This window comes from Hoplias malabaricus, chromosome 1 (assembly GCF_029633855.1).
Source record: "Hoplias malabaricus isolate fHopMal1 chromosome 1, fHopMal1.hap1, whole genome shotgun sequence".
Taxonomy (NCBI): domain Eukaryota; kingdom Metazoa; phylum Chordata; class Actinopteri; order Characiformes; family Erythrinidae; genus Hoplias; species Hoplias malabaricus.
Window position 1 is genome coordinate 79,167,595 of NC_089800.1, and position 9,599 is coordinate 79,177,193.

The following is a 9,599-nucleotide window of genomic DNA, read 5'->3' on the forward strand; positions in this document are numbered from 1 at the left end:
GAGGTTACTACTCCACCTGCTACTCCATCGGCTAGCAGTCAGCTTCTTGTAATGGTGTCTCAAACTTAATTCACTTTTAAATCCTTCTGCATCATTTAGCAGTACCTTCAGTTCTCTCAGAGGAACAGAAGTTCTGGTTTTTAGCCATTTTCACTTGGTTCTCTATCTTCTCCATCCTTGTTTTGTCCTTTTTTACTCAGTGCTTATTTAACGCCATCTTTGCAACCTCAAATGAACACAGGTCCAGCACTGTGATTGGAGACTCTCAGACGAGGGGGTGGGGCAGTTTTAAAGACATTCTTCAGAATGGAGCCAGAACAGAATGGCTTGTTGTATTCCATGTTTTTGGCCACTGGTCTTGTTTAACAGTGCATGGACCCTCACTACGAATACATCAAAGCCCTTCTAAACTGGCTTCAAAACAAAACAGCAGAGGTTTAGGAGCTAGTATAGATATAACCAGGCCTGAGAATTGCTGCCTTCTCCCTGACACAAAGAGCAACATCTCAGACGCAGGCTCACTACTGATTCGACAGGGTGAATAATTTTATGGATACACTGATGGTGCCTTCTTGGCATCTTGTAGTTACACGGTTGTGTTGTATTATCAAGAAGATGTGTCTTCTTATAAAGAATAGCTCAAGGCTGAATGCTGGAATTGTAATGCTTTGTACGGGTTGGCAACTTCAATACATTTTACTTTTACAAGTGCTGCTGCGATTCTTTCCCCATATTTAAAGCATGAAGTAATTTTTTTTTTCTTTTTTAGCAATGCTCCACCAAGCATGCAGTGTCTGGGGAAATACAGCACAACAATTAAAGTCAGAGTTTGCAGCAGTGGGTTCAGCGCTGATTTGCAAGTAAAGGACCCATCAATTTTGGTTTGTGTTTTCTTAGTTACTTCATCTGTGTCGAAAATTCCAATGACCTGATCTACAAGACAGTGTGAATCAAGACCAGGCTGTGGGTAAATCTGTGCTGTTGATGTTCAGTAACCCATGTTAGAAGGAAAATGATTAAAAATATCTTTTATGTGCGAAGGTTTTTAACTTTAATATGTCTCAATATGTGTGAAAATTTGCTGCTGCATTTGGTAGCATTCCTTTGGTCACTGTCTGTGAGAAGTGTGGTCTGTTCACCCTGTGTCTGTGTGGGTTTCCTCCACACACGTGTAGGTGGGTTTGGTGAGGGTGAAATAGCCCAGAGCTGTGAGTGTTTGAGTAACTGGGTGACGAATGAATAGATGTCTCATTATTTTCAATGCAAAAATAGAATAACCCTCAACAAAAAAAGCTATTTTATTGTGTATATAATGCTGTAGTTTTTGTGTGTGTTTGTGTGTGTGTGTGTACATTATTTACACACTTTTAGCTTTAATCCTCAAGGTATTTATTCTCGGTTTACTTTGAAAAGCGTTGACAATTCTTGGTAAAAAACAGAACACTGCTGAACTCTTCAAGGAGACCTTTGGCAGTGTGTGTAAGCATTTTCAGAGCGTAATTCTCCAGCACTGAGAGCATGACCTCTTAGCTACTGGTCTGCTGGGCATTGGCAGATTACTTCGGGCAGTCTGAACTTGTCTGGACTCCTCAGTGCAGCACATATCTCCACTCAGTATCACTGCAAAGCAAGAAATACCCATTAATGCAGTCACCTATTCTAATCTTGTCACATGTCAAATGTATCATATTTATTCAAGCGCAGTATTATCCATGTGCATTATATTTTCTGTATAATTAGAAACCCATGTGGATCAGTCACTCAAAGTGTAGTGTGTTTTATACTTATTAATAGCTCATTTTTTGAACTTATGTTTCTTTTCATTGTTATTCCCCAGTTTTTTCTGCTACAACAAATTAATATCCCCAAGGGGATAAATAAAGTCTAATCTTATCTCAATGTGACAGTGTCATTTCTTTTTTGTGGCACTAAAGAATGAAATGCACACACTGCTACCGTAGCACTAACTACAACCACGAGCCTAAATCCTAGCCCTACATCTAATCCCTAAGGTCTACACCCTTAAACCTGTGCAGCCCTGACATTAACCCTACATCATACGGGCCGGTTTAGTAGCAGTGTGTGCACTTCACATTTTTGTGTCACAAAAACAAGACGCTGGCACACTGGTCCAAGTCGGCACATGTATGTATTACACGCTTTAGGTTTGATACCAGGTGGCACTTTTGCGGTTGCTCCACTGAGCACAGTGGCAATGTTCACACCACGCTCGTTATGCAGTCTGCAGGAATCTCTCTTGCTGACACCAGCATAGGAGGGCGTTTCAGTTCGTCCAACACTTTCTTTGTGTCATTGTGTCAGACCTTGTATGAGCTGACAGCCTACAAGCAAATGCCAGACTTCAGCGCAGTCTGCCGTGCTCCACATCTCCCTGCGCCGTTCCTGAGCAGCTGGTTGGCTGTGGAAATCAAAGTGACCTGCATCTCGATTTGGAAGAGCCACAGGGTCTTAATTCAGATATCCCAAAAACAAAGGATGTACTTTTCAGAGCTGACAGTTTCAAAGTACATTTCATTCTCTGTGTTAGGATTCAAGGGTTTTTGAAATATCAGGTTTCTGTGATGGAGATTTAGTGCAACTGCATCGGAATAATTCTGAGAATAAAGTGAGAATAATTCTGAGAAAAATGTTCAAATAATTCTGAGGTTGAATTCGGAATAATTCCAAGAGGCAGAATATTTCTGAGATTAAAGATGGAATTATTCAAAGAATAATTCTCAGATATTATTCTCAGGTGTTTTTTATTTATGTATTCTTTTTCAGTGCAGTGACTTCTACCAGCTGTGCAGTTAATGCAGCCCCTTTAGACTGATGTATAATAATTGGTGTGGCAGTTAGTGTCATTGATACACAGCTGCAGGGTCTCGGGGGTTCCGGGTAGGATCCTGTCTCTGGGGTCAGGGCCTGTGAGGAGTGTAGTGTGTTCTCCTCAGTGTTCTCCTGGTGCTCTGGCACTGTACAGTGCTTCATCTTTCCTCTGTTCCACAGCCTCCTCCAGCCCATGGCTGGCATTGGCATATGTTTCATGATTTTTTAAGGAGATTATACAAGCTGCGCAAGCAAACGCTAATACCTGGGACCACCCTAACATAGGTGAGTATACTAATAATAAAGAGTGGACATGTAGTGCCTAACCTTGTAACAAAGAAGGCTTCCTTTACACCAATGGAAACCATATTGATCTGCTGCTGTAATCCCTTAACATTCGCCCCCTGCTGGTATCAAAGCGTACTGCATTTGTGAAAGCCTTGTAGAGACTGTTAACAACCCAGTGCAATCAGGTCTCACTCACTCCCCAGTTCTGCCCTGCTGAAAAAGAGAATTATTCATTCATTCATTCATTATCTGTAACCGCTTATCCAATTAAGGGTCGCGGTGGGTCCAGAGCCTACCTGGAATCATTGGGCGCAAGGCAGGAATACACCCTGGAGGGGGCGCCAGTCCTTCACAGGGCAAAGAGAATTATTACAAACCTGTAAATATTTGAAAATATATCCAACTCGTTTTAGAGTAGTCTCATAGCACTGCATTACCAAAGATCACCAGAAGGGGCATCCTGGAGCTGCAGGTGTGTCAGGCCTTGCTCAGAAACATCAGAGGCAAGCATATCCCTGTCACCGAGCTGTCCATCACCCTGTCACTGGGACTAATCACTACAGCTGCCAGAAATGGAAAGTTACACCAAGAGCCATCTCCAACTCTCCATGCTTAAATAAATTAGAGGGTCTATTTAAAGGTGGAACATGAAGGAATGATGCATTAACAGGTTGGGACAACCCCCTGCAGTTCACAGGTTATGTATAAATTGCATCATAACTCTTCAGCATTAAAAATGCAACACAGGACTGAAATTAAAAAGAAGCTCAATGAATAATTGAGAAGATGTATGCAGTAAAGCCTTCGCGGTATAAGAAACAATTCTGAATTATATATCGGACTTTGTGGTGTATAAGAAGTGGATGTTTTCCAGAACTTTATCCATACTTTATTTAGTATGAGGACTAACTCTTAATCTTATATGTGATCTGTTTCTCATTCTTTCTTTCTTTCATTCTTTAATAAAAAAAAAACATACAACGAAATTAGTGGGGGTTCCTACCCTTTTCCAAAGTTACATAGTGTAGTTTCCGCAGTGCTGAGTCTGGAGTAGCAACATCCGATGCCGAATTCTTCCTGTTACAGCTCAGTGTAGGATCACAATGATTTTGAAGCTGTAAATTTACAGTAAAATACTACCTAGTGTTGCTTTAACCCATCAACGACAGAACACACACACACACACACACACTGGCGATTAGGCACCTTGCTCAAAGGCACTTCAGCTGTAGATGCTGAGGCACAAGAATGCACTGTTCCTTCACTCCCCGATCTCCAATTTTTGCTGTTCAAGGCGCTCAAACTGGCAAACTTCATTAAAGTACACTGTGACCTGAGCCCCCTGAGATAGACATGGGGCTTGTCTCTGAGTTTGTCCTGTTTGGGATTTGTAACTGAGGACTAATATCCAATGTCCATCATCAGTTCAATGAGCTCATGAAGGCTTATGTGGCTGAATGCTATCAAATCCTTCCAATGTTCCAGTATCTAGTGTAGAGTAGAGGGTGTTGCTGTTACTGCTCTCTCAGGGAAGATGTGATTGCTCCAGACAGCTGCCCCATCAGAGCCATTCACCCTGTTATAATCGAAGCCGACCCTTTTGATTGGCCAGCGATTAAAGCTGTCAGTAAAGGTGAGGAGGTCATACCTCTTTGCATGAGACCCAATTTTCTTTTTACGACTTCCAAAAGCAAGAAACATCCCAGTGACAGCTACACACTGAAATGTCAGTGAACTGCCTTTTCAGGTCCCTTCAATGAAAATGACACATGTCCTGCTGCATAAGCCATGCCTGAGTAGTTACAGACTGTTTCATCATCATCATAAAACACAGCGAGAAGGCCAGCACATCACACAAAGGACACGATGGACAATGCGTTTTGGAGTCATGTTCAAATGGGCTCGCCTGCTTTGCTGAGCGTATGAAATCAGCAGGGAGTCATGAAGTTCAGAGCTCCACCTCCCACTGAGCAGATAAATTCAGGCAATCCTGCGTTGGTTGGAGGGATTTGCCGGTGAGCTGGCGCACTTGATGTGATCATGGCTTTTCATTGATTCTGCATGCATGATGGACACTCAGCAAAAGCTGCTCCCTTGGGGTCCTTTAAGCCTTTTAACTACAGACATGAATGCTTCCTAATGAGCAAAGAAGACCCGAGCAACACCATTGTGTTTCTAATGACCGACTGTGATTTACTGAAATCACGAACTAGGACAAGATAAGGGGTCACACGGGCTGCTCAACACAAAAAGGAAAGAGGTTCAACTCAGCTTCATTTTTTAACATGAATGGAAAATGTCATGGGACTAATGTCAAAAAGACTTAGATCGGAGGGATTCTCAGGAAAATCACTGTTGAAACATCAACTCACAGACTAAATGATGCAATGTCACAGTTCAGTTGGGTAACAGTAACGTGACCCACTATCTAATGAGTGAAAAGGATCTGTGTGCTGGGGCTTCATGGAACAGTTATGATGCTGCATCAATATGAAAAGGCTCAAGTTTACAAACCATAAAATCTGTCCAGCAGCAGATAGCAGTGACCAAACCAATGTGTGTGAATGACTGAATGAGTGTGTGAACCTGTCCACAGGTGTGAGTGTGTAATGCCTGGTGATGTACTAGTGCCCTATCCACTGGGTGTTCCTGCCTTGCACCCAACGACTACCTGTAGACCCTGAACAGAATGAAGCGTTTACAGAAAATGAATGAGTGTTTGGTTTGGAGAACATAACTCAAGTTTTAGACCGTTTTGGTTCAGTTAATGCTCTTTGCTTTGCAGTACCTACAGCTCATCAGCTTAATTCTGCAGTATTCTGGAAGTAAACTGTTCAGTGTGTGAGATGTAATTCTGTGGAAGTGCTTGAATGGATTTGCGCCACTTATTTAAAGGGCCAAAATGTTAATAAGAGTAGCAGCTTGGTAATCCTCTAACCAGTGGCAGGCCAGAAGGCCACCGTCCAGCACCAGAGGAGGTTAATAATCACATGCACTCGCCTCCCAGAAGAGTGACAGCTCGCTGTCCCTCCCATGAGGCACAGAACTCAGCAGACCTCCTCTTGGAAGGCGACAGAAGTTTGGCAGAGAGCAAAGGAATCCGTGCTGAACGAGCCAGTCTGAAAGAGAGCACTCGGAGAGTTGGAGAGAGGGAGAAGCACAGAGAAAGAAAAAAGAAAAAGCTGGTCTGCAGTGGCTTGGAAGGAGAAGAGCTTGGCTGACAGATGCTGGTCCAGAAGGCCACTAACAGGATGAAGATAGTCAGCCACGTGGACCCCGAGGGATTAGGCGCGGGTGGGTGGTAAACAGCTTAGTCCTGAACGAGAGGCTGCATCTTTAACCTTCTCACTTCTGTGGCAACAATCCTCCAAGCACGCACCCAAGTCCACGATCACACATCCTCTCTCGGCCACAGTTTACAGCCTGTGCCAGGACTAACTGCGGCTGCCCTCGGGGATCACAGTCCTCACCCAGGAGTCTACACCATCTTCCAGCACTCGACAGCCTGCTGGCCTTCACATGGAAACCTGGACAGCACGTCCGACATTGCGTACTCCCCCACCTGGTGGGCTCCAGAGAAGTCACTGAGGACCAGACACACTTCCTCCCTAATGATCAGCTTTGAAACCGAAGGGAAATAAAGCACTGCACCATGCCATTGAAAACAGGACTATTCCTTTCCCTGCTTTTATTTACCCTCCAAGCCACCAGAATCAAAGGTACGTCAGCCAACACTCGGGGGAGAGGTGTAATGCTGTTTGCAGAATGGTGTTTGCTCGGCTTGTTTGCACCCTGTCATGGAGTTTAATTGAAGCCTAGGAACTCTGCTCTGTTCTCAGTCTATAAAAGATACATTATTGATTTCTAGACATTGTTTATGAAAGCCCTACTTTCTACCACATGGTAGCGGTGCTAATGTGAAGCCTTCTAAAGTCTCTTATTGTCGCTCTCCAAGGAAGAACCCGTATCTCCATTTGTCTATATTTAGTTTGCTACGTCATTTGAACACAGCAGCTGTTCTTCTCAATTTGTGAACATTTCATGAGGAATGGGCCACTAGAAATGCTCCAAAATTACATGGAACCAAGTCTTTTTACATTGTCTTCCATTAAAAGTTAAGGTTTGTTCCTTCTGTAAAGCTACTACTTTGGACATACATGTTTTTCCTTGGACAGCGACTATGTAGCAGTTCTGTGTAATCAGATGTGAGGACTGGCTAGTTTCTGTTGTCATTGGGACACATTTGCCATTGTATCTCCACGCTCTTTCTATTATGTGAACACTTTTTGATGAGCAGGATCTGAAATTACTTGGAATTTACATAGAATTATAGGTTTGTATCATATGGTTGGGACACCATCTAGGCTTTTCAGTACAATCCCAAACCACAGCTAGCATAAAAGCTAGATCTCACAGCACACATTTTTTCCTTTTGCTATGTGTTTAAAATCCTCACTCTGCCGTACAGTACAGGATGGTGCAATACGCTCAGAAGCTTGTGTAGTACGTTTCAAGCCGGTTCCTTGTGCCTGTATGGTTCAGCTGTTTGTGCTTGTGTGTGTCCTTTCATTAGCGGGAGCGAAACAAAAGGCATTCTGTTTGTGGCGCTGTGGGACGCTAATCTTTTCTGGCTTGTAGCTGCACTGTGGGGCCCTCACATCACTTCACAGGATCACAGCCCATTTAGCGTCCGTGCTTCTCCTGTCCGCACATTCGCATCCTAAACATCACAGAGACTGAGGCATAGCGAGATAACAGTCCTCCAGCTCCCCATTTGGTCCCTGTTCATAAATGAGATCATGCAATGGATTTGATAGCCCTCAGTGAATATAAACAATGATGGTACAAGCTCACTGACTAACATAGTTACCACATGAGTGCAGATACAGGTCAGGAAGAGAGACAGATATTACAGGGACTATGAAAATGACTGACGATCTTCCTGGTTGTGGTCAGTTAGCAGTGGATGAGCAATTGATTGGCCCTGTTTTGATCCATCGCTCATCATTGCTGTTTCTCCCAGGATATGGTGGAATTTTTTAAATTCCTTGTTTTCTGGAGTACAAAGAAATGGAAATAAACAAATTAAATATCCATACACCAATACAATTCTTGCATACAGTTCTTCAATAGTGACAGCCCTAGGGATGTCATGTCTCGTTGGTACGCATGCTCTCATTGTTTAGGCTTAGTAAGACTAAAAGATTTAAAAAGCAAAAGGTCAGGTTTCTCAGGGCTTTGGTCAGTAGGCCTTAGTCATGGTGAAGCTGTCTATGGAAGAGGTCTACAGTGGCCTTCAGTGGTAATTTATTAGTGAATGCAGTTTTATGCAACACATTCTGTTGACTTTGCAGTGAGAAGGAGTAAACATTTCTGCTGCCAACCTTTTTACAAATTGACCAGCCTCTAAACACTGGTCATGGTGTTCTTTCCATCAAAGTGCCTCTGGTTTATCTACATGTTGACACATATGGACTGACACCCGAGCTGAACTCTCAGAAGTTAGAGGAGCAATTCACGGTGGCTTGGCTGTGGGCACAGAAGCCTGACCCCCTGTAACTCAGCAGGACAAAGCAGACAGCGAAGAGAGCAAGGTGACAATGTGTCGTGGTGACATGTAAAGTTGTTTGTCAGAGGAAACTGAAAGTCCTTTTCCTCTGTGATGAGGTCACAGCTTTTCCTGTATCCGCTAAGCTCAGATCCACTGAATAGCTATGACTCGTGATATGCTTTGAACCTCTGGACAGCATATGAACAGATTTACCTGAGAGCTTTAATGGGCTTACAGATTTTGCTATGTTTTCCCTGGTTCTCATAGCTTGCCTGTGCCTTGTAAGCATAACCTAGCTTCGTTTTTCAGTTCATCATTTGGCTACTTAGAGCTGGTTGAATGTTAGCACAAGATTTGAATAGTCAGAGAATTGGCCTTGACTGTTCTTGACCTGTCTAACATTACATGAATTTGTCCTGTCCTAAGGCATCTGTTTAATTTAGGTTTGAGGTTTTTTCACCTATTTTCAGAATATATATAATTTGTCTAAGTGTTCCCAGACTTTTGCATGTAACTCTGTGTCTGTAACTAGTCTCACACCAAGTCTAGTGAGTGCATATCGGTGTGAACAGTTCTTTAAGCAGGGCTTTATATCTTAAACAGGTCTCTGAAGTTTGCCACTTTGTCATACATTGCATATGCTTAGGAAAGAGTTCTGGACTGTGTTTTTAGCCTTGTGTAACACCATGGCACTACCTTAACATTACGTGGCAAGAGGGGCACAAAGGCCAAAGACTGGTTTTATTCCTCATACTGAATGGATTTGTGAGAAATAAGCTATGGCCTTATTTGGCAAGGGTTTTCCTGCAGCGAATCTAACATTCAGTGAAACAAGCTATATATTAGTTATAAAAGCAGTTAAAGGACGTATTCTCCCCTTTTCCACAAGGGAACACAGTTCTGGGTCTCAGTCTTAATGAAACCTCTGTGA